Here is a 27,442-nt window from a genome sequence, read left to right on the forward strand (position 1 = left end):
ATTAAAAACCCATTGTTCATGTATCCATCCATCCATCCATTTTCTCCACTGACTGTTTCTAGGAGCATTGTGGATGTTGTCCTCAGACACTTCTTTCATAGAATTCTATCAGAAATATCCATCATTACACTTTCCAGCTGGATTTCCAAGCATAACTAATTAAGACTATGGATATTATCCTGCTGCCGTTTTATTCTTGGTTTTAGGCTTCCTGCTGTTTGGCTCAGCATGAAGAATCCAGTGAAAAGAAAGCGACAAGTGTAATGTCAGTCCTTTTTTTATAATCTTTGTGAACCAGGTTGATTTGCACGACAGGTGGGGAAGGGATCTCACCTGATAGTTGCAGATGACTCAATGCTATTTAGCTCTTCAAAAGATGATCCCCAGACTGCTTTTTTTTATTACAAACAACATCACAAGGTTCTCAAATTCTATAAAAAAAGTAAAGGATGCAACTGAACTCAACCTTTTCACACACACACACACACACACGTGTGTGTGTGTGTGTGTGTGTGTGTATGTATGTATATATATATAGTCCTCCAAGCTATAACAAAGAAATTTAAAACTGGTAGTGAAGTGAAAGCACGCTATAAAAATAAAACTACTGAATAATAATAATAATAATAATAATAATAATAATAATAATACATACATACATACATACAGTGCTGAGGTGCAGAAAAAGAAACCAAAACTTCATGAACAGAGCATAGACTATGCACAGGAAGTGAACAGTGAAAAAGACTAAAAAGAAGAAACGGGAGCAGAGGGCATGAGTTGTACTGTTGGCAAATTTCAAGAAGCATGATTTTTGAAGGATGTTGCATCTCGACTGCTTACAACTGATGCAGATAGTTTATTCCATGCTTTAGCAATTCTGTATGTGAAAAAATGTTTTCAAAAGTCATGGGTACTGTGTTGTTTTGTTTTTTTTTTATTTTATAAGCATGTCTGCAAGTGTTTGTCATATGGAATTCAAAAAGGTGCCCAAGGTTGTAGTTGGAAAGATGGTGTGTAATCTTGTGGGTGTCGACCAAGTCAGTTGCCAGACGTCTGAACCTCAATGTGTCCAAGGATGCAAGACATTCAGAGTATGGTGGATGCTTGATGACAGGTATTCATCTGGTTGCATGTTTTTGAACATTTTCAAGGAGACTGATATGCTGAGCAAGATAGGGGTTCCAGGCTGGTGATGCAAACTCTAAATGAAAACGCACCATAGTTGAGAGCAGCTGACAAAAGGTCTGACTAAGTGATGCTAAGACACACTCAGCCTTCTAGACAATCTTGGAGATGTGGTTTGTCCAATGTAAATCGCTGTTGACAATAATACCCAAGTCACATTCACTAACAGATTTCTTAAGATTGGTGTTGTAGAGGTCGTATGTAAAAGCTGGATTTTTCCTCCCAAAGTGCATGGTGACACACCTGTCCACAGCCAGTGAGAGTTCCCAATTGGTAATCCATTGCTGCATGCAGGAAAGAGTGTATCGGATATGTTTTTTTTATCTCAAGGTGCAGCTTGATGACATTTGCATATTTCAACTCTGTAGCCATTCTTCAAGTTGACATGTATGTCATTGATATGTTCCAACCATATTTACTTTCTTATAAGCATTAAAAGCATATTTTCATGCATAAAAATCTGTGGTAGTCATGCTGGCTGGTGCTTATTATTTTGTCTAATTAAAATTTGTCATAATGCTAACAAGAGCATGATACTTATAACTTTATAAATTTTCTAATTTGGAAATAAATTAGGCAAATGCACCTCCTCAATGTTAGAATCAATACATAATTGAACTTCTGATTAATGAATAACTGCTTATTTGCTGGACAAGATAATTTGAGATTATAAGGCCATTATTACTGTTTTTCAGCTAGATTAAATATGAAGAATACATACACACATACAAGAAAAGCCGTTGGAAAACCGATTATAGCAGCAACTCCATCAATTCCTAGGAATATCTGAAGAAGGAATTTTATTCCGAAATATTATATCAGACTATGGATGATTAAATTACAACAGTTCTTATGGTCCATTGTTTGTATTACAGTGCATTGTTGTGTCATTCAAAATATTTTCTTCTTTACATACATACAATGTACATATACATACACACATACATTCAATATGCATACATACAATCATCATACATACAACTCACACACACACACACACACACATATGTACAGAATACAACATGCATACATAATACATACATATACACACATACACATCTTACAAAGGTAGATACCTACAAACCCTGCCAGCATGGAAAACAGACATTAAATGACAATGGTGGGGATGATGATGATGATAGTGATGATGATACTATGCACACACACACACACACACACACACACACACACAGAGTAGCATACACACATACTTACATGCATGTTTAGACAATGTGAATGTGTGTGTGTCTGTATCAATGTATGTGTTATAAACATTAAATGTGCTGTCACTTACAGAAATGTGCTGAAGCTAGTCTTAAAAATTAAATTTAATGTTCACAATCTCATTGATTTAATTAAGCTCTGAATAGTTGTATGTTGTGAAATATTTATTGTGTAACAATTATTTGTAGGACAAGAAGTTGAAATAAGTCATCTGGAAATATGAAGTGAAATTATCACTGTCTGCAATGCAACAGATGTGATTTATCTTTATGTGTTTAGAACATCTGAGAAAGGAGGAATTAATAAGTTTTAAGAATTATATAAGGAATGGGGGGAAAAATCAGAGAATAAAATTAAAAATACAAAATAAGAATGTAAAAGGCTGTGTGGTTAAGAAGCTTGTTTCTCAGCCACAGGGCTTCGAGTTCAGTCCCACTATGTAATACCTTGGACAAGTGTCTTCAACTAGTCTCAGCTGACAAAAACCTTGTGAGTGAATTTGGTAGACAGAAACTGTAAGAAACCCATTGAATACACACACACATCTTTGTGTGTGTGTGTGTGTGTGTGTGTGTGATACATTACTGTTTCCTTGTCAGTTTATCTGGAAAGAAACAATACAGTTATTATTAAGAAGGGCTGAGATTAATGCATGCAATATTTCATAGCTCTAGCATCACTCCTTCATTGTCAGCCCAGGAACTTTTCAGCCTATTCTCATGCAAAGAAAATGTGTGCATTAGGGAAAGATAAGTTATACAAAGTGGAGAGGTGAAAGGTATTGTATAAGACATAAATGGATGAATAAAAATTTTAAGGCACAAATATTTGCTTGTAAAAAGAAAAGAACAACAATAAAACAATAATTAAAACAGGATATAATTAAAGGAAATTTGTCTGCCATTCTTTGTATTGTTGTCATGTACACTCCAAAGAGCCAGTTAACATGTTTTGAGTCGGCTGAGTTGAAAAACATCAACGTTTTCAGGGTAAGATTGTATTAGTTCATTACTGTGTTTTTGTTTTGTTTTTACTAACAATCTTTCCTTTGCATATTGCCTGTATTTCTGTTATTTTGACTTCATTGGAAAATCCATGGAGTTATAGATATGAGAATTTATTTAAAAGTTGTTTGTTTGATTTTCAAAGGATGGTGTATCCCAGTTCCCTGTCCTCTACTTCGTCTTCTTTGTTATTTTGTATCATTATTGTTTTATGAAAGTTAATCTTCTTCATCCTGTTCTTTTATGTTGACTTTTCCTCTTTTGAGATTATTTTTCCTTGTTTTTCCTTTAGTTTTCCTTTGACAGTTTGTACGTTTTCTTCAACACTACTCCTTTCTTGTCACATGATAACGGGGTGGTGGTACGAATGGTTGTTTCTGTTTGGAGACAGGATGTGTGTGGCTGTTTCTAAAGCAATTTCTCTTGTCACATCAGTTTTGAATGATGGAGCTCTGGAAATCAGGGTCTGTTGTTCTTGTAGTTTCAGCTGGTCTCTATTTCTTTCCGTTCTAGTCTTCTGGCCAAGGATTTCGAGTTCATCAGGGCAAGTTTTTCTTATTACAATAAGTGTTACTAACTAAGCTTTTTTGCCTTGTATCATCAATCTTATGTCTTTTGTCTTTTGACACTCAAATGGGTACAGTTCTGGCATAGCTTTGTGGCCTTTGAAAATTTGTAGAGTTTGCAAATCTATTTTGATGACCCCTGGTCTCATGTTACCCCTTGTTTGCCCTGCTTTAACCATTTACCCATACAGCAACATGAAAGTGATGAAGAATTATTGACCTACACCACTTTTGATGCCTCTTATCCTCACTCTTGTATTTCTTCATCCCATGTAATAGGACACAAACATCATGTCTAACAATTTCAGTCTGTGTTTTTTGGCTGACTCTTTGATTTTGAAATTACAGTAGATAGTGCCATAACATCTTCCTTTTATGATTGAAAGGATTTTTTCTGAAATATCCTGAAGAATTTGTTGTAATTCCTATCATGAGGATAGATTCAGTTTGGTGCCATCTTTTCTAAAGCACAGATATATAATTTTTTCTTTGCTCTTTTTTAGATTAGATACTGTGGCTAAGAAACACTGTTTGGTATTATAAAAGTCTTCTTTTTTTTTATTTGGGACTGAGTGTAAAAATTCTATTTGTTCTGTTTGCTGTATAAGTGAAGCAAGAATAACATTAAGACAGTTACTAAATGAGCAATTTTAAGTAGAAATGTTAGTGTTTTTGTTGCTGGTATTGTTATCTTCAAAATTACCTGTTAAACTGTTTGAAATATTTTTTCATATTAATTGCTTAGTTAAATGTTTGTTTTTCTCTTTTTTGTTTAGGTTTTTTTTTTTTTTTTTTTTTTTTGCTTTTGCATTGTTTTTTTTCTTTGCTACCTGTTGCAATATTTTGTTGTGTATTATTTCATTTGGTAACCATTTTGAAAGTTAAAATGTCATGTATCTAAATAAATAAGAAAAAGTCTGTAAAAACAAAGCTTCTTTCTTATTGTTTATGCCTCAGGCAGGCTTTCCTTAGAATAATAATCCTTTTTTAGCAAATACTCCAAAGAAAATTTCATTTGGTAATGCTATAAATATGGTTTAGGTTTAAAGTGAAGCGAAATGAACACAGATATGCATGTTTCAAGAACCATGAAATAGTGAAAGTAGTCAAGAAGAGAAAAAGAAGATGATAAGAAAAATTGCTGGAAAGAAAGAATCACAAGGCTAATTCAAGCAAAAAAGCTGAGAAAGTTGTGAGTAAAGAATGCTGTTTGGTTATGGCTGACATGGAAACCTGAAATGGGAGACTGAAAGCTAATCAAAGCATTTAGGAACAAGCCATTAGAATGAATTTGATAAAGACAAGATTGATAAGACTTGGAGAATAAATGCAGAATGTGTGGAAAAGGGGACAAATATATTAACCATTTCCTAAGTGAGTAGCTAGCACATATCGAGTAGACACATAGGTATGACGGTGCCAGCAAAAGAGTACATTAGGATTGAAAATGATGGGAAAATGGTACAAATACGAGCCAGAGGTCATTGTGGTGAAACAGTAACTACAGGAGTTTATGGAACATCTCCATAGAGATTTACAATTGGAGTAAATAGACAAGATATGATTATAGAGGACAGAGAAAACAAACGGTGTATGGCCATAGACTTTGCAATACCATAGTAGAGAGGATGCCAAAGAAATTGAGAAAAATCAGACAAAATCAGAGAGATGAGATTGTGAAAGACGAAAGTAATAACTGTCCCTTTTGTAATTGACGTACTCAGCATAACAACCAAACTGCTACCTAAGGGGCTGAAGGCCTTTGGAATTGAGACATGTGTTGTTAACCTGCAGAAAAGTGCCATCCTGTATTCTGCAAGATTCCTAAGAAAGATTCTGGAGATTCAAGAAGACTAAGAACAGGGTGGAAGAAACTTAATTGATGTGGAAGAGTGTGAACAGATGGAAAGAAAAAAACCTACTAGAATATTTACAGAACAGCAGAGAGAAACTATTGAAGACAGTGAATAAGGAAGAGGTGATCAAGTGTGAAATAGGGGAGAAGGACAAGAATGAAATTCAAAGAGAACCCATTAGATAGATTGAAGAGAAACCTCTGCAAAGAATGAAAGGCAAAGTTGACCTCGGCAGAATTTGAATTCAGAATGTAGCAACAGGTAAAATACTGCTAATCATTTTACCCAATGTGCTAACATTTCTGCAGTCAGTTCATAGATTTGCTAAAGGGATCAGTATGAGATTTGTCTGAGAAAAATTGCCAAGGTGACTAACGAAGAGAGGAAAATTAATGAAGAACACTAATATCATGTTACATAAGGAAACTGAGTAAATAGAATTTGACCAATTACAAATTCACAAATATTTAGGAATCAGTGAACTTATCAGTGTACAATACATATAAATGAAAGAAAAGACTAAAAAGAAATAGAAATGCAATAGATTAATGCTTAAAACAGAGTCAGATATAAAAGATTAGGTAATATGAGGGTCAGCTGAAAAGTTCATAGGCTGACCAAGATACTCTCATGGAATATGACCAAATGGGGTTTATTTTTCAACATAGATCCCTTTGCAGTCCACACACTTCTTCATTGGTTTTGAAGTGCTTGGATTCCATTGGTGAAGAAGCTTTCATCCTGTTGCTCGAGAAAGTCATCAACATCAGATATGACATCATCATCATCATCATCACTGTGATTCTGGTTCCCAACCAAGTGTTTTTTTTTCATGTTGAGGAAGAGATGATAGTCAGATGGAGCCTAATCAGGGGAATAGAGAGGCTGATCAACCAGTTCAAAGCCACAGACATGCACAGGCAGCCACTGAAACGAAGGGCTTGCATACTGGAATGTTGTTCTAAGGAATCAAGACCCCTTTTGTCAGTTTTCCTGGGCTTTTGGTTTTGATAGTTTTTCATAACTGTCTCAGCAAGTTGGTTTAGTAGTCTCCTATTGATGGTGTGGCCCTTTTGAAGAGAGTCAATGAACACAATGCTTTTTGCATCCCAAAAACTGAGGCCATCACCTTCCCTGCAGATGGAACTACCTTGGCCTTCTTTAGAGCAGGTGAAGAGGGGGTATTTCCCTGACATGCATTGTCCATTTGTCTCTGGCTCAAAGTGATGAACTGAAAACTCATCCTGGCTTAGGAATTGTTGTGCTTTTGATCATGTGGCAGCCACTGCTGAACAGAAACCACTGAACAGAAATTCCTTGTGCAGAATATTCTCAACTCTCTCAGAAGATATGCTAACAGCATTGGCCATTTGATTTATAATCAATTGAATGTCATCCACCAGCATGTAGTGAACACAATGTTTTCCTCAGTGGTGGCAGTTGCAGGATGTCCAGACTTGGGTCATCTTTCAGACTCTCCATTCCCCTCCTACATTTAGCTGCCCACTTTTGCACTGTTGATACAGCTAGAGTGTCATCCCTAAATGTAGCAACCATGTCAGCGTGAATGTCCTTGGAGGTTAAATCTTTTTCCTGTTGGTACTTCATAACACCATGATGCCAAATTTTGTCGATTGTCAGAAGTTGTTATTACTTACTTTTGAAGTCTTCTTTGAAGAGTCAGATGTCAGTTTACCTGGAAAGAAACAATACAGATATTTAATAAGAAAAGCAAAATAGTAACAATGACAAAAAATCAGAGTTCTGTTCAGTAACGCACTAAAAGCATGAAATAATATTGTAGGTCGAAGGCCTGAAATTCTGTGTGAGGGGTCTTGTTTATTACATCAACCCTAGAGCTCAACTGATATATATTTTATTGATCCTGAAAGAATAAAAGACAGATTATACCTTGGTAGAATTTGAAACCAAATGTAAAACCAGAAGAAACGCTGCTAAGAATTTTGTTTGGTGCAGCAACAATTCTGCCAGCTTGCTACCTTAAAGCATACAATAATAATAATTGCTTCAAATTTTGGCACAGGGCCAGCAATTTTAGCGGTAGTGAGGGATAGATGATTACATTGACCCCAGCACTTGACTGGTACTTTATTTTATTAAATGCTAGAAGATGAAAGATGAAGTTAATCTTAGCAGAATTTGAACTCAGAATCCAATGAGTCAGAAGAAATACTGCAAAACCGTTTTATCTGACCATCTAATGATTCCACCAGTTCACTGTCTTTACAGCTCCTGCTACTAATACTGATGATGATGATGATCATCATCATCATCATCATCATTTCTGTTAGTTTTGTTTAATAATAACAATCTTTACCTTACTTTAATTTACTTACTACATCTATTAACAACAACAACAACAAGACAGAAAAAAAGGAGCATATGTAACACAGAAAAAGAAAAAAGAACCAAGTTGTAAGTTTTGTTGCAGATATTTCAGCTGTATTTAGTTGATAATTCTAAATAAAGGCATTTTGAATGTAATTAATATCATAGTACCTTTAGCAGCTGGAAGATTCTAATAAAATACTGATTATAGTCAGCTTAGGATATAAAGAAATAAATTGACATCAATAAACTAAAGTCGTAGGTAGAAAGCTTTTGATTCTTGAAGGAAATAAAATTAAAAAATGATTCTATAAAAAACGCATTCAGTAACAGTTTTAAAATTTATTGGTAAATGACTTTGTGTATTCTAATATCTTGTATGTAGGAAATAGATGAGACTTTTTATGAATTCCTTTTGACTGAGCATTAAGGTAATCAGAAATATAACTGAGTGATTTATAAAAAAATTTACCAACTTCATGGGAATAAAAGGTATGGTTTGCTCTGGAAGGATTTGATCTCTGGATATAGGACATAATTGAATAACTCTAGTGCCATACCATTTTCTGCCAACTCAAATATTCACTCTAAATGAATTTCTTACAAACATGTTTCACAGTAAGCAAGCAATAACAAAATTTAAGGTTCTGAAAAAGTAACTAATCCCTGTATTTTAATTAATGTCAATATGCAAGATTTGCTGTCAAATATCTTTTACAGTAAATTAAAATATAGGGATTAATTTCATGCACACACACACATCATCATCATCATCATCATTAACGTCCACTTTTCCATGCTTGCATGGATAAAAACAGAATTTATTGAGAGAAATTTTCTCTGGCTGGATGCCCTTCCTGTTGCCAACCCTCACCTGTTGGTAGCCTTATTCTGCTACTATTCCAACACACACACACACACACATAGAGATTATTCCTGTTGCAAACAATGACCTGCTGCTATGTTAGACATTGGTAGAATAGCTTGATGTGCCAGCACTAAGTGGCTGATAAATTATGCGTGAAGCTAGTGAAATACTTGTGGCGATTGAACGGTGCCGTAAAACAGAAGATAAGCACTTACAATAAGTGCCTTATCTAAGGAGAGGAAATGACAGGCCCTCTGGAGCAATAGATACGTAGTTCGAGTACGAGTTCTGGACTCAGTTCTCTTTTCTCTTTCAAATTGCAGCATATAACCTCTAATATCATTTACACACGCACACACACACACGCATATTGTTCTAGAATCTTTTCCATGCTTGCATGGGTATGCATGTATGTACATACACACACACACACACACACACACACAATTACACACATGCATATACACATACACATGTATGCATATATATATATATATATATATATATATATATCTTAGGTTGTCCGGAAAATTCTGAGTGTTTTTTAATATGCAAAAAAGGGATATAAATAATTGACCTTTCAATAAATTTTATTCAATGAAATAATTTCCATTATCATTAATGGCCTTGCCCATCTCTCAGGCAATTTAAATATTCCATCAGCACAAAATTTGACTGGTTTTGAAGAGAAAAGTTATCTAGATGCATTTTGACCCCATCTAAGTTGTTAAATGTATTTCCTTGCAATGAGTTCTGTAGAGACAGAAACAAGTGGTAGTCGGATGGTACAATATCAGGAGAATATAATGGATGGGGTAAGAGATCCCAGCCAAGTTCATGTAACTTTGTTCAGGTAACCAAAAACACATGTGGTCAGGTATTGTCTTGTTGGAACACTACTCTTTTCCTGTTGGCAATCTCCAACCTCAGTTCTTTGATTTTTTGGTTCCAATTAGCCAGCTGACAACAATATACATCAGAATCAATGGTCTGGTTTTGTGGGAGCAGCTCATAATAAATAATGCTTTTATGATCCCACCAAAGCATGACTTTTCTGGAATGGATATTTGTCTTTGCTTCCTGTTTTGAGGTAGTGTATTTAAAATTTCTTGAAGGAAATCTTTATGCTACAAAATGGTTGATTTAATTATTTAATATTGTTCTAAATGTTAACTTAGAAGGAAAATTTTATAAATAGTTTTGTTTATCTGATTTTAAACTCAGTGAAGTTTTCATAATCAATTACTGTGTGAATGAAACTAACAAAGAAAGACAAAATAAAACCATGAATACATGAATGACTTTCATTGAGGAGGAATTTGATAATATCCTGGATAATTTACGAAACTGGGGTAAGACGGAATCTGTAGGAGTTTACTAATTATGAGAGTTATTTTTTTTTTAAATTCTTCAAGACATCAAAAGAATTTTTCTAGTATAAAGTTATATGATGTGTGTGTGTGTATGTATATATATATATATATATATATATATATATATATATATATATATATATATATATATATATATATAGTATAACACTGAAATTTGAGCAGTGCAAGTAGTTTTCTCTGTAGCTTGAACCAAATTAGTTGTGAATGGTATGCTGGATAGGCAACATGAGCTCAAAGGATAAACTAAGTTGTGAGATCTCAACTTAAAATATATTTAGGAATTACAAATATCAAGTGCAGCTTATACTAGAAAATAATCAAGTGTTTTCACTGTGGAGAAATAATGGTGAGAACTGGGTTAGCAAATGCCTTAAACATGTGCTTATTAGTTATGGAGAGTGAAGTAGACAAGAGAGAATTGGTTGAAGTATAGGTTGACCTGAGAAAACTGCAAGTTTGACATAGAAATTAAACAGGGAAAAACTGTAATTGAAAAAAAAGGGTACTAATGTATCAACAGATTTTTGTTTCTAATTTCTTAACAGATTACTTTAATCAGATCATTTCTTTTATTCCACAAGTTTCAGGAAAAACAACAAAACAACAGAGTACAAAGTATATTATTGAATGGAAGAAACAGGAACATATAAATTTTTAAAATTTTTTTATCATTTTTACTTCTTCTAACAAAGGGTTATGACTCTGGATCCTCTCCACTTGACCAACAATGTATGATTAAATCTATCATCTATGAGACAGAAGCATGGAAAAGCAGATGTTAACGATGATGATGATGATGATGATGATGATGATGATGATGATGATTGATGATGACTGATGATGATGATGATTGATGATGACTGATGATGATCAATGCCATCTTAAAGACTGGGCAGTTGCTTGAGGTTTCTAAGTGTTTACAGGACCCAAAACTAATTTATCGATATTGTGATGGTTTATGCAAAAGCTCCAAGACATTGCTTTACTCAGAGTTTGATAAAGCTGTTCCTCCTTTTGATACCATCTCATCCAAGACTGTCCCAGGTTCTTTGATTACAAAGTCAGGTAAATTATGACATCCCATGAAAATTCCAAGTTAATTTACATTCTAAATGCCAGCTTTACCCTAACAATCGTTTTACGAATTTCTTCATAATTTTCAGAATTAATTGAAAGCAATGCAGTGTATTTCAATAGAAATATGGTAAGTGAAGGATTAAGACAGCTCTGATTGTGAGCACATTTCTTTTTTCATTTCCTTACATAATATATTGGTCATAAAATGAAGTTTATGTCTTGTATTACATGGTAAATATGGTGAGGCCTTAGCAACACTTTTAATAAAAACAACTCATATGTCTGCTTAAAATTGCTTTTTATTAGTTTTTTAACATACTAACAACAAAAATGGACATATTTCTAACAGTATCTTTTCTTCTCTTTTTCGTTGCGAAAAAGAAAAACTTGGTTTGAAATGCTACTGTGGTACATTTTCTCTTTTATTTTTCATTATCTTCTAATTTACTTGTTAATTTTTTTTTTTTTTTTGATACAGTTAGGAACTTCCTGCCATATGGCATCATCTTTCCATCACAGTGTTGATTTTCTTATCTAATGACATGTCTTTTTTTCTTTTCATATGTGTGTGTGAGTGTGTGTGTGTGTGTGTGTGTGTGTGTGTGTGTGTGTGTGTGTGTGTGTGTGTGTGTGTGTGTGTTTGTGATTTAAGTTTATCTAATACTCCATAACTGCCCCCATCAATGAATCTCGTGTCATCCTGCCCCTTTCTTATGTCACATTAGAAACTGAAGCAGAATTAAACTTAAATCGCAGCTTAGAAAGCCTGTCTATGTCCTTGACCCAAACAACTCCGTTTGACATTTAAACTTGAATTACCAAGGTCAACAAGGTTTAAATTGCATTTTCCTTTTAATAGAATTTGTCCTAACTCTTAACTCTAGATACAACTGCATTTAGAACGGTAACTAGGCAGACAGTAAAAAATAATTCTATTTTTCATATTACTCTTTACAATCAACTTTTTAGACTAGTTTGAAACATAAAAGCAATAGATGCGATGAAAGTTTATTTACATAATTAGAATATATGATGTATACGAGTGTATGTGTATATGTGTGTGTGTGTATCTAAATGTTTGTTTACATTTATGCTTCTCTAAAAATTGTTGAGCTACAAGTGGTGGTATTGCTGTCATTTCTACTATCAACAAAATGTCTACTGGATCAGCACTTTTAAAGACGTGCAGAATATGAGGCACCTAACTTGAAAACATGTAAAGGTTAGTAACAGGAATGATATCTGGCAGTAAAAGAATGCTGCAATATTTTCATCTAACCCATGCTACCATAGAAAAACGGATGTAAGAATATATGAAAACAAAAGAAAACACTAAAAACATGACCGTGTCCTAGTTCTGTTTTTTGCTTCATCAATGGATATTTTTTCATGAGTTCCTTGCAATTTGTTTAGAAGTGTAAAGTCTCTAAATGCACCATCAACTTACCCATACTATTGCTGCACCACAAAAAAGCACCACCCAGTGTACTCTGCAAAGTGGTTGACGTTTAGAAGGGCATCTAGTAATAGAAACCATACCAAATCTGACATGGGGGCTTGTTAAGGTCCTCCGGCTTAACTACCCAACCTGTGCCTGTATGGAAGACAGACATTAAAGGATAATGAGGGGGATATATACACATGCATATCGATAGAAAAAAAAAAGTAGCTTATTGTATAGAATGCTCAGATGCATTACAACTTGTCAGAAGAGAGTAAAAGAGGGGACAGGAAAGCAAGAAATCATAGCTAAAAGTACATTCATGGGACAAGGGATAAAACACATGAAGAGACAAAAATGAATTGCAAAAGAACAATAAAAGGAGTGACATAGGAATGTCAGGAGTTGGTAAATTTTGAGAAGCATGGAATTTTTAAAAGAGGAAATGTATGGAAAAGATGGAACTCTAAGAAGTTGCTTCAAATTAAAACTGCAGGGAGGAAGGGTAGACTCCATAACCGAAAGCAAAGATGATGTGAAACCGCTACTTGACAGATCTTCTTCATTCTCTCCCTTTCTCTTCTACTATAAAACACTATGTCCCTTTAGATAAAAGCTAGCCTTTCTCTGTTCAGATCCTCACCTTTTTTATCTTCTTACTCTGGACATGCATCTTGTGTGCATCACATCCGAGATTTTTCTTCAAACTCTTCACCCAGTCTTTCCTCTGCACAGTTTTACATTCAGAGGCATGTATTCCATCTTTAATCTGTATAAAAGTGAGACAATGTAAATAGATATATACATAATTTTTTAAAATCTGTAGAAAAACAAGGGATGCAAAAGGAGTCAAATGTAGTTTCTGACTTGATACAGGCATGTGATGTCTATGAAAGATAGCCATTGGTTAAAAAATTGGCAAATAATTCAAGTAGAAGGAATCAGCAGCCATGGCAGACCAAAGAAGACATGAGAAGTTGTTGTGAAGTCTTATCTCTGGAATTTGAACATCGTGAAAAATCACAATAAAATGATAAAGAAGTGTCCTGCCTATGCAGGCATGAATAAAACAGATGTAAAATGATGATGACAACGATGACAGTGATGACACAATGATGATGATGATGATGACGATGATGATGATGATGATGATGATGATGATGATGATGATGATGGTAATGATGGCAGTGGTGGTGAAGATGATGATCATCATGATCATGAAGATACATAAACACACACACACACACACACACACACACATACACATACAGAGTGTATTAGATATATACAAATAGATAGAAAACTGAGAAAGTGCCTGCATTTATAAAGAAACTGAACGATATAATATATACACACACACAAACTTCTTTGGTGACCTGCCCAGCTTTCCATTCCTCAGCCAATCTTTCATCTAAGAAGCAGCAGTAAATATGCAAGTCAGCTATTGGTTTATTCGCTCTAATATCAATCTATTCTTGGCCACTTCTGATGCAACCACAACTAACAATTTTTCTTCTTTCTTTTTTTTCCAGAGAAGTTATGTTGGAAAGCATGCACAGTTTAGCCCGACTATCACTGAGGAATCATACCAAGAGGGAAAGAAAACAGGAAACAACTTCGATGCTATCTCAAATAACTGTTTCAGGAAGGTAGCCATCTGTATAAAACAGGTAGTGAAAAAGAAAACAAAAACGTCAGAGAGATGCTGACATCCTGAAAGAACAAATTTTAGCAGCTCAGATCATTAGTACCATGGTTCTCATCTTGAAATACTTTCATTTGCTCCAAGTTAAGTATTTAATAATTTTCATTCTGGATTATGCAATAAAGTAATGGCAAATATTCCCTCATTAGCAGAGTTCTTTAAACTTGGCTTTTATCCATTCTAAGTAGTTTGAAAATATTTTGCCATTGACAGTAACTTCTTTCTCATTAGTTTTTATTGTTACTGGTAATTATCATTATTATTATTATTATTATTATTATTATTATTATTATTATTATTATTATTATTATTATTATTATTCCTGTTTCTAACACTGGTTGAGATGAAGGAAAAGCATGTGGTACTGAAACTGATTTTAACCATCTTCTCCACATGATGAGTCATCTTCTCACTTATTACTTTGGTTGCCTTAAAACATTTCTCCAAGACTTTCCTTCTACATAAACACCATCCTTGAATTAGACAGTTCCATATGTCAGGATATTTGTACATGAACAAGTACAGCAAGAAGTATTCATTAAGGCTCTGGGTCACAGATCCCAAGATCATGCAGTTAAAGCTTGTTACCTCCATTTGCATTGTATTCCAAGCTTGGAAATCATAGATTATGCAGTTAGTATCATTTCTGTTTTAGGCCCCTAGCAAAGTTAATTCAATTCAGATAGTTATTGAAGCAAAAAACATAGAATACTACAATTTGTCTGGAGCACAATGCTAATACTAAGGCAAAATGCTACAAGATGCTTTGATCAGTGCAATAATAAAAAAAGAAAAATAATATTGATAGAAAACAGAAAGAACTCGAATATAATGAAATTGGTGAAATCATAGTTAATGGAACAATAAAAATAATATTGTAATATGTAGACTAATTCAATTTTATTTAAATCTCATTCATGAAACATAACATCATGTTAAAAGAGTGTCTACAATACAACAGAGTTTTAATGCTAGCATCATGGCTACTCCTTTAGGCTGTCTTGCAAATAATTTGCAACTGCTCTTCTAACAATCTGAATTTATTTAATTATATGTTTGGTTTGCATTGAGCTTTAAAGATATTCTGGTTCTAATTCACAATCAAAATACCTTTTACAAAATAATACAGGCAACGTAGCATCTCAGAACAACACATTATTATTATTTTCTTATAGTTGTATGTTTTTGTCATCAGATCCTAGCAATTAACTACATTTAACATTGCAAATGAATTATTACCTAATTCATCTCAGTTGGTTGCTACTCTCTGCTGCACACTATGGAGACAGGCTTTCTACTATGGGATAAAAATATAAATGTAACATTTTTCTCACTCTCATATGCATCCCTGTGAGTGTGTGTGTGTGTGTGTGTGTGTGTGTGTGTGTGTGTGTGTGTGTGTGTGTGTGTGTGTGTGTGTGTGTGTGTGTGTGTGTGTAGAACTATCTATCTATCTATTTATATCTATATACATACATATATACATATATTAATATTTGTCTTTATGTTCAGTTATAATAAAAACAATTTTGCATACATCTGATGGGTTACTCTATGATTTTGTAGAGTACAAATTTATTATTTTTAAACAAGAATGTTACTGACAGTGACTTCAAAGTTTCAGCCAGCTAAGCCATTGTCAGACAGGGGAGTCATCCGCACTGCACTGAAAAACCACTGTCTACCAACAAACAAGCAAAGTGCATACACTGAGTATGTGTGGTCGATAATGTTTATATATATATATATATATATATATATATATATAAATATATATATATATATATATATATATGCTTGAAAGTATATATATGTATGTGTGTATATGTCATTGTTCAGTTTTATTTCAAAATTTCTTGCCAATAGAGAAAGAGCCAGTTTCTAGCCGAGATCCAAGGCTCCTTCATTTGAAATTCAACATCAACATGTTCAATATCTGTGTCTCACCCAATAAAAGATAGCACTACTCACATTTGCAGAATACATCTTTTCTTTCAGCTTCAGTGACAATCAATGCTCAACTGGTATTTGTTTCATTGACCTTAAAAGAAAGAACAAAGACGACCTTGGCAGAACTTGAACTCAGAATGTAAAGCTGGAAGAAATTCCACTGACATGCTAATGATTGTGCCTGCTCTCAAACCGCAATGACACAATGCTGTGGTTTTTGTCTGAGAGAAAATCCTTTCAGAGGCAGTGTTAAAAATACATTATATATTGGAGCAAGGCAAACATCATCTCAGCAGTGACTCACAAGAACACTGGACGTATTCCAGCCTTTTGGGGCTTTGCCAATAATGTGTACCTGCCCACCAAATGCTTAAACGAAACTCTACCCTCCAACACATATGAAACAGTAAATAATACATTCACTGGTATCGCATAAACCTTGCTGGGCTGTAATAAACTCAGTGAATGCAACTGAAGCAGCATTAAATAGAAATAGCCATCTGTATACCATTCTTACCATTGAAAAGCATAATGCTATGGTCTTTATCTGAGGGAAAATTTCTTCATAGACATGTTGTGTTACAAACACAATATATATTAAAACGAAGTGAACACCATCTCAGAAGTGACTTACAAGAAGTCCAGAAGCATTCACACTTTCTCGGCCTTTGTCACTGATGTATAATAATTTCTAAATTCTGTAATTTATCTTAGGTCCTGGTAGGGTATAAAGGTAGAGTATTTCCAGAGAAGCACTCCACCCAAGTTCTGGGTTATCAACACCGTCAGATTCCAAAATAATACCAAAATTCATCAAGTGTAGAAAATCCTGGATTCACGATGGCAAAACTGTTGTGTGGGCGTAGTGAAGAATAAACTACAATCCCATAATTTACTGTTGGTAAGCAAACTTGTGAAATCCTTTATTGACAAACTGAGAAACCAGTTAAATATTGTAGCCATGTGTTATTAATGCATAATAGAAAGTAGAGCAGAACATCTGAGTGTATTGTATGTATAGAATATGTAATTTGCTCCCCCTGATTAGCTTCCAAACATGTTTTACACAAGAATATATTTGATATAATTAAAAAATAGGGGAGATGTTGTGAACATGCCAGTGTGGTTGGAGTGTGTTACTTATTTTGTAATTGGAAGCAATAAAATTTAATAAAATGTATTGTTACACGTAATTAAATAAATAGAATTGAAATATTAAATATAAAGAAGTAAGAGTTCATTAACGTGAATTTAATTTAATAGCTTCTAAAGGATTTGTTTAGTTGTAGTTTCATTAGATATATGATGGAGGAAATATATAATGTTTACTTTCGAATATTATGATGGAAATTTCATCCAAGCCCATATAAGCAGTATTGAGAAATATATTCTACGAATTCTATGCAAATCAATTACTAAGCCAAGACTGTTGCGTGCAAAACAAATGTGCAACTTGTGTGCAGGTGCAACTTTTAAAAATATCTATATATGGTAGATGGCAAAGAATAAGGAAAAGATAGATTATGGGTCAAGACTTTGGCATATTAATGTTTAAATTAATATACTAATTACCCTTTTGGGGTAATTAATGGGTTTGAAATGTTTGTATGTCTTAAGAACGTTGTGCATGAAGAAAACATGTGGAATGTTTGTTGAGAAGAGAAGCTTTGGGAAAGAGGATTTTTAGGCTTTGTGGAGAAACAGAGATTGCATTGTTTGTTGTTAACCAAGTACAAAACGGGATTTTTCAGTTGCCACATATATAGTAAAGTTTTGGTAAGACATGTTGGTTTTTGAAAGTGGTTTTAGGAAGAGCATCCAGCTGTAGAAACTCTGCCAGATCAGATTGGAGCCTGGTGCAGCCTTCTGGTTTCACCAGTCCTCAGTCAAATCGTCCAACCCATGCTAGCATGGAAAGAAGACGTTAAACGATGATGATGATGATGATATATATATATATATATATACACACACACACACACACATGCACACACATATATATATACACACACATACATATATATGTATATATACACATACACATACAGATCGTTGCCAGTGCCCCTGGACTGGTTCTTGTGCGGGTGGCACATGAGATGCACCATTTTGAGCGTGGCCGTTGCCAGTACCGCCTAACTGGCTCCTGTAGGATTTTCGAGCGAGATCGTTGCCAGTGCCCCTGGACTGGCTTGTGCGGGTGGCACATAAAAGACACCATTTCGAGCGTGGCCGTTTTCGTGCGGGTGACACGTAAAAGCACCCACTACACTCTCTGAGTGGTTGGCGTTAGGAAGGGCATCCAGCTGTAGAAACTCTGCCAAATCAGACTGGAGCCTGGTGTTGCCATCCGGTTTCACCAGTCCTCAGTCAAATCGTCCAACCCATGCTAGCATGGAAAGCGGACGTTAAACGATGATGATGATGATGATACACATATACACACACACACACACACACACACATATATATGTCAGGTGCTCTTATTTTTTCATACAAATACCACAATTGTGTGGCCTTCTATGATATATTCACATAAAGTAAGAAACTCAAAATGCTATTTTGAAATCATACCGCTTCCGTCACTAATAATGAATTTTTACTTCTGCCTGCCAGCTATTTGCTAATCACTATTTTTTCTATGTCAGGTGAGGCTAAATTCGTCTAAGCATGTGGTTGCTGGCAGATGCTTGCTACTGATGATATGCAAATATGCAGAAATCTGGATTTAACAACCCCACCACTACTGCCAGACAATTTTGGTTGGCTACAAATATTCTTCTGTGCTTTTGAGCATAATCTGTTCATCTTTCTCAAGGCAAATACCATAGTCGTGTGGATTCTTAGATTATATCTGCATTAAATAGGATATATAGAAGGCTGTTTTGAAATAATGCTGCATCCATTACTAATAATGAATATATAAGTGTGTGCATGTGTATGTGTGTGTGTGTGTGTGCGTGTCTTCATAACTGGTATTGGTTTGTTCATGTCCCTGTAACTCAGTGGTTCAGCAAAAGGCACCAATAGAATAAGTATCAGATTTTAAAGTGCCAGGAGTGACCAGTTCAACTTTCAAGGTGGTCTCCAGCAATGTCATGGTTAAATGACCGAAATGAATAAAAGATAAAAGATATCACAAAGCACATGTGATAATTGTTACAAATGAGAACCAACAGATGTGATTGGCCATTTCCAAGCAAGATTCTCAAAGTCATTCTTCCAATGTTGACTTGGTGTTGCTATTTTTGTCCTTATTTGTCATTTTCTGCTCATTGATTTCATTAATAGGCTGCCTTGCTGAAAAGGACAATCGATTATATGAAGAGGACAGTTGACTATCTAAAGAGGACAGTTGACTATATAAAGAGGACAGTCGATAATCAAGAGAGGACAGTCAATTATCTAAAGAGGACAATGGATTATATAAAGAGGACAGTTGACTATCTAAAGAGGATAGTTGACTATATAAAGAGGACAGTCGATTATCTTAAGAGAACAGTTGATCATTTAAGACAATAGTTTCATTATTCAAAGTGTACACTTGATCATCTAAGACGATAGTTGATTATCCCAAAAGGACAGTCGATTATCTAAAGGGGACATTTGATCATCTAAAACGATAGTTGATTATCTAAAGAGAAAAATCAATTATGTAAAAAGGACAGTTGATTATTCAAAAAGAACAGTTAATCATCAAAGACGATAGTTGATTATCCAAAGGAGACAGTTGATTATCTCCATATTGTGCTGAGAGATTAATCATTTACTGAATATAGTTTTGTTATTCTATTTATAATCAATGTGCTATTTTCGTGCTTTCATAAATTTGTCATGGCTTTCCTTTTGAAAGCTTCATGTGTTTCAGATGGATTAATTTCTAATATTTTCACATTTTTCAATAACCGCCTCAGATTCCCAGGGTGCTTTTCTCTTGATTTTCTATTTGAATCAACTCCAGCTTACAGCTGCATCATAATGTAACATGACAAAATTTTCGTATAAGCACATTGGTTCTATTTAATTCAATGAAGCATATTTAATAATGTTGAAGTTTGATTTTTATTTTATTTTTCTCTATGGTGGGAAAATGTAAGAATAACTTGCTTCAAGCATAACTAATCTTCACAAATTGCAAATATAGTCAAATAGTAACTATAAAAGGGAGCAGTATAAATATGTATGCCTGCAGGAGGATTTTGTTCATGTAGATTGTGTGTCAAATTCATCATCATCATCGTTCAACATCCGTTTTCCATGCTGGCATGGGTTGGACGGTTCGACTGGGGTTTGGGAAGCCAGGAGGCTGCACCAGGCCCCAATCTGATCTGGCAGTGTTTCTACAGCTGGATGCCCTTCTTAACGCCAACCACTCCATGAGTGTAGTGGGTGCTTTCTACATGCCACCGGTACAGGGGCCAGAGGAACTGGCATCGGACATGAGTGGATGGTGCTTTTTACGTGCTACCAGCACGGGGTTTCACAACTACAATTTCCATTTGAAAAACTAATAAACTGACAACACCCACTCAATCAGTCACAAAGTATACATAATGCATTTAAGGTTAGTATAGAGTTTCACAAGAGGTGTTTTTCTCTTAGTTTTTAATATTAACTTCAAAAGCTAGAATATTTCTTTGTGCTTATCAGTTTAAGAACGAATTCAAGTTTGGAGCGGAAATAGAAGTAGTTTCAAAAATAACTTAAGTCGTGTTGATCAAGTCATTGACCACAAGTCTCTCTTCAGTCTGTCAGGAAGCATCACTCACTCATTCTATGAATGTTTACACTTCTTTTATTTACAAGGAAGAAAATACTACCAAAGAAATAGTTTTAATTTTGAAAGAAAGAAATATTTAGTGAGTAGTTGTTATTAATGGTACCTAATCTCAAAGAATAATTGGCAAAGTCAAATATGTGATATTTGGTTTTAGAACAGTAAAGTACTGAGTTAGAATCAAAAATCCACTGCACCATTTCCAATGTCTTGGTGTGCAAAGACTAGAGAGAGTTAATTTTTAGTGTAAAATCTGAGAAATTGTTAAAAACATATTAGGCATCAGTGTAAAGTGATAGTTCTTACATTTTGAGAGTGATGGTATTTAGCGAAATTGACACAGAATTAAAATAATGGTCACTCTGAAGGATACAAGAGAAGATGTTATATTGGAAGAGTAGCCATGATAATGATCAAGCAATTATTGATATTTAAACAATCATCATTTATCAAATTGCAATGATTTCAAAAGTGAGATGATATTTATTGGAGAGATCTAGTCGAGGAATATAATGAATGTATGTTTATTATCACTGGTTGATAAAATAGTTATTTTCATTTAAAAATGATGATGGATATACAAAGCACATATTTGGGTAAAGAATTGGGTGATGAGTGTTAGAACAGTGACTGTGATAGCAGGCACAATTTCTAAATAGATGTATCTAGTACTTAGTAATTTAAGAATAAATCAAATGAGTCAACTTACGGAATGAATAAGTCCTGGGGTCGATTTGCTCGACTAAAGGCAGTGCTCCAGCATGGCCGCAGTCAAAATGACTGAAGCAAGTAAAAAAAAAAAAATTAAAAAAGAATTTGTGTCATTTTTCAACAAAAAAAATTTCTAAAATAAATTCTGGAAATGTACGCACCTCCTAAAGTTTATTTTTATTTTTGTGGTAAAAAGTGTGTAAATTACATAGGTTTTTGCAGTACTTATAGAAACAACTTTGGTAAGATAACATGCAGAAACTAAGTCAAGGTATATACATTAAAATAAACTAACATATTCTGCATATCCTTTCTCTAGACATGAATCCATATTTCTGATGGAATTAGCATTCACCTTATCAGTTAATATCCATGTTTTATGTTGGCATAAGTTGGACAGTTTGACAGGATCCAACAGGTCAAATAACTGCCCCAGGCTCCAATGTGTACTTTGGCATGATTTCTACAGTTGGGTGTCCTTCCTAGCACCAGGGACTTTACATTGTGGACAGGGTGCTCTTTTCACTGCACCGGTACTAGTGAGGTCATCGTGCAGCTTGCAAAACTACAATTCCTGAGAAAGGTGGCTTTATACTAGGAGATTAGGAATAAAGCTTGTATATGTGTCCTTGGTTTTGAACTGTGCTGATTTCATCATCAGACATTAGTTTGGAGGTCTGTGAAAACATTTCCAGATTAGGGCAAACATCTTGCCTGAAGACAGGTGAGGGTTGGCACCAAGAAGAGCATCTGACTGTAGAAAATTAATGAATTTTGTTGATCCATGCAAGCATAGAAAAGTCTAAGTTTTAAAAAAATCACAACATGGATGACAAACACAACAAAGTTAATGATGATGATGATGCTGGTATTGGGGGTGGGGAAGAGGACGACACCATTGTCAGTGACATAGTTATGGCTATCATTCAAGACATTAAAACCCTAAAATATTTGCTCCAGTAAGTTAAGCTAATGTTCTAATTTTCATAATCATTTAACATATTTATGAAGGAAATCTAAATTTCAAGTGAAAAAAAAAAAATAAAAGAAAAAAGTAAAGTTATTAACAATATTCTATAAATTTTTATTCAGAACAATTCATTAGAAATGTTATCGCTAAAATTATACACAAAGGAGAAAGTTATAACGCTGTTGATTTAAACTTTTTTCAGTAATAAAAAACACAGTAAAACAATATTGAAAACACTCAGTTAGAAATCCCAGAGAAGTTGTCGGCATTAAAATGAATTATTTTTCCTTTTTTGTTTTTCCTTTTTTGTTTTTCCTTTTTCTGACAACCACTTTATTTCATGCAGAGATAGTGATAGATCCAATACAAATTTAGCATATTTTAGGGTGGTGACCCACTTTTCATGTCTGATACACAGAAAGAATTATATTACATTCAATGCCAGCTATGTTACTGAATGAAACTGTTGTTTCTATTTTGTATTAATGTGTTAAGTTTTTAAATTCCTTAGACTTTGCAACAAAGAAATTGTGAAGAAAAAAAGGGTGAAAACGCTATAACAAAGTTTCATGTAAGGAAATATTATAAGTCCATTGAAAAACTATACATATGAGAAAAAAATGGAGAAGTTATATTTGCTTCCAGAAATTAAATAGAAAGAGATTCCGGGGTACGATCAAATTACCAATTATTACATTAGGGTCAATGTAAAATTATTAAAAATTTTGAAAGATCATAAATTGACAAACTAAATTCAGAAAGATTAATTTTAAAATTTATAAAAAAAAAAAAACTACAATTCAAAGGAAAATTGCTAAAAACAGAAATTAATTACATAGAAGAGAAAATTTTCATTGCAAATCTAATTAAGATTTAACGAACTAGAAGAGAACTAGGGACTAGAAAAATATTTAGGTCCAGAAAGAGTTGAGAGTTGAATGCTGGAAAACATTAGGAAGGGATCAGACTAAAAAAAATGTTCAGAATAAATTAGAAATGAATGCTTTGAGAGAATTGCTAACATCGTCATTAATTTTACGAGTTTCTTTTTTTTCCAAACAATTTTACTGGAGTTATATGAGGTCATTGCAAGCTTTAAGCTTTGGATTTAAAAAAATCAAAAAAATCTCCAACTAGCACCAATGTCAACCATCATAAACTTAAAACTATTTGGATACTAAAAAAGGATTGGAAAAATATCAAATTTAATTCTCTTGTTATTATATTTCTGTTTAAATCCACTGCTTTTCTTTCATTTCATTTTGAAAACCATGAACAATTTAGCAAGATACCATTGTTGTTATTAAGCTGGCGTATGGAACAGAATTAATATAAAATTTGGAGGGAACATTTTAATTCAGATCATTTTAAAGCAAGAAGTTTGTGTCAAAGAACCAGGAGCAGTTTCAGATGGGCAAGTGTCAAAAGAGTTAAAGAACCATTCGTAAAATAAGCCCAAGTTCATAAACAAACCAATAATAATAATAAAATGCAGAATGGTTATGTCATCTGGGATATGGTGTTTTGTATAAATACAGGATTATTGTTTCCTGGAGGCAACTTATATATATAATCTAAATTTCTTTATCTCTGTTGTATTGACTTCATTTCTCAAATCACCCAGATAAAGAAAAACAAATTTAAGTGTTATCATGTACATTGTTTTGTCTTGGTATAAAAAAAATGGGCAAATACAGCAAACATTCTGCTCAATACCACAGATTTGCTTATCAGTTTTTTTTACTGTAACCAGTTGAGCATGTCCCTTGGTGGCTGACAATATGTGCATCTCTGATCACGAACAGAAGTAGTGGGAGAGTATCATAGCCATGTGTTGAGAGGAATTCTTTGGGGTTTGGATAATTCACCTTTGGAAACATGTGTGTTTTGTTCAAAATACTTAAACAACCTATATTCAAGGACCATTTGAGTGGGAGGGGTCACTTGACCTGAAGAAAATTCTAATTGGACCCCACCTGCAAGGTCGTGTGCTGTCATAATGGAAGAAGTACTACAAGGCATTTGCCCAGCCCTCTAATAGTTCAGTCAATTTTCACCACTGAATTGTTGCTTTTCTATTGATCCCTAAAAGAATAAGTTGACCTCAACATGATTTGAACACAGCTTAGAAAATCAGAACAAATATCACAAGGTATTCTTTCCAACACTCTAAAGACTGCCATTTCACCATTTTTCTCACAAGAAATTGATTTATGTACATATTAGAGAATTACAGGTAGAAAGAGAAAAGGACCCGTGGTTGCTGGAAAGAAAATTATATGCATGATGCAGCAGGTATACAAATGAGTGAATAAGGAGAAATTGCAAGACAGGTAAGAAAGTGAGAAGCAATTATGGCCTTTGGATAGGGTTTACAAGGTAATATATTCTCTATGTCAGAGTGCAACCTTAGAACATCTTGACGAGCGTTGATGAAAGATGGAACTAGGTGAATAAGACTTGTTTTATTAATCAGTCCAACCCACATCAGAAGAGAAAGCTAATTTGGCAATAGTGATAAGTATGACAACATAATTGATAATAAAACTGAATTGAAGGAAGATTGAGTGTTTGAAAATATCCCGATTTATTAAAGAATCCATATTTAGCTTGAGTCCATCCATTTTATCTGGATGGAAGCAGAATTTTCAAAGTATATATTTAGCTTATGCACCACACCCTTCTCTGGTTCTTGTATAACTAACTACCTGTAAATTCTAGGAGTCTATGTATCATGACTGGTGAATGAAAACTATGGCTTCTCTCTTTCACATTTCCATATTAAACATATTTATTATCTGATGTTTCTTGCAAATTGAATTTGTTTTGCAGATGAATGATTAGACGGCCAACTCTATTGAAGTAAAATACGAATTAATCTAACCAATCAGTTTGTATGAAATCTTTCATTAAAGGTTCTGACCCAAAAGCTTATCTGAAATCATTCTTAAGAACATTTCATTTATAGATTAATAGACATAAACTCAGAGTATATTAACATAAATTTGACTCAGCAAAAGGTAACAGTTACCTTCGGTTGTGGTTTTTCTTAATTTTAGAGAAAATGCTAATATAATTTAATGACAGTGAAGAAATACCACGCAAAATCTATTTTTATTTTGAAATCCATCAATCGGTGAAGAATATCACTAATGAAATTATCTTTGCAAAGGTTTCATTTCAGTTGTTAATAATCAGATCATCAGCCTACACAACACAACTTTATTTGAAATTCAACAGCTTCCATGATACCAATATATAAAGCAAGCACTTTTATAGTTAAATTGAAAGAAAATTGAAAAACAAAATATGGAAAAAAAAAAAAAAAAGCGCAATCAAATTAGCAGCACCCTGATAAAGAACCAAACGAGATAATTTATGATGTCTAGATCTAAGTTGAACTATAAGCCCCATTAATCATATTTTCAAATGTTGCAGCACATTTCACTCTTCTTTTAGATAAAGCATGAGACTCTGCATAACGCAATCCACCAATTGGAAATATTACCGATTCTGACCGCAGCCACTTGGCTGAAACACATAAATAAAAATAAATAAATAAATATGCACTATTTATTTCAAGAATTGAAAAACAACCTAAACCACTATTCTGTTTCATGACATTTTACATTAATATAATTTCCCTTCATGAAACAGATTCGTGGCTAAATATATAAACTATTCTGTTTCAAGACTTTCTTCCATTGTCTCTTTTTTTCTTTCCTTATTACTACAGTAAGCTCTTCAGCACTTACCTTCACCTCATTGAAAAGAAGTAATTGACCTTTCTATCTTCTAACTCAGCTTTCAAAGCCAAAACTATTCATCACAGCACTGAAAATTTCTCCAACAAACTCCCTATCATCTTTTTAAGCCCTTACTTCTTGTACAGCATTTACTAGAATGAAGACAGATGGTCAGGACTAGAAACATTGATCAAAAGCTTTTTGTATTATGTTTACTCTAGCACAGCTAATGCAACCTATTCAACTCTTTTATTTATGTGTGTCCACCAAATAACGATTTCTAACCTTTCTTTCAACCCATATGAAATTTTTTTCTCCTTTTGGCAAGGAACAAATGGTTACCCAGCTTCAACATTAAATAAAAGAGATTAAAAAGAAAAAAACTGAAGCCAAAGAGTGAAGAACAAACAAAATTTAATACCCATATCACTAAATTGCATATTTAGTATACATTGGTAGCAACTCAGTTCAGTGGGAAAAGAAAAAAAGTCATCCAAAAAATCCAGAGTGAATCTTAAAAATGATAAAGCTCAATAAACATTTAAAATCTTCATTATTACACCTTTAGTAAGCTTCACTATTGCAGTTATTAGGAACTCAGCTTGGAATGTTCCAAATG

At 33.8% G+C, this 27,442-nt stretch overlaps 1 long non-coding RNA gene across 1 annotated transcript; it reads right to left on the bottom strand.

Annotated features, from left to right (window-relative positions):
* Nucleotides 1-1,940: 1,940 nt before the first annotated feature.
* LOC128248941 (uncharacterized) lies at nucleotides 1,941-27,442 on the bottom strand. Its single transcript, XR_008265098.2, has 4 exons — nucleotides 22,106-27,442; nucleotides 16,644-16,713; nucleotides 13,611-13,736; nucleotides 1,941-7,534 (listed from the first exon to the last, which is right to left on the bottom strand). It is a non-coding gene; the product is annotated as an uncharacterized LOC128248941 (long non-coding RNA).

The sequence above is a fragment of the Octopus bimaculoides genome, chromosome 10, assembly GCF_046866305.1.
Source record: "Octopus bimaculoides isolate indiv1 chromosome 10, ASM4686630v1, whole genome shotgun sequence".
In the NCBI taxonomy this organism is placed as follows: domain Eukaryota; kingdom Metazoa; phylum Mollusca; class Cephalopoda; order Octopoda; family Octopodidae; genus Octopus; species Octopus bimaculoides.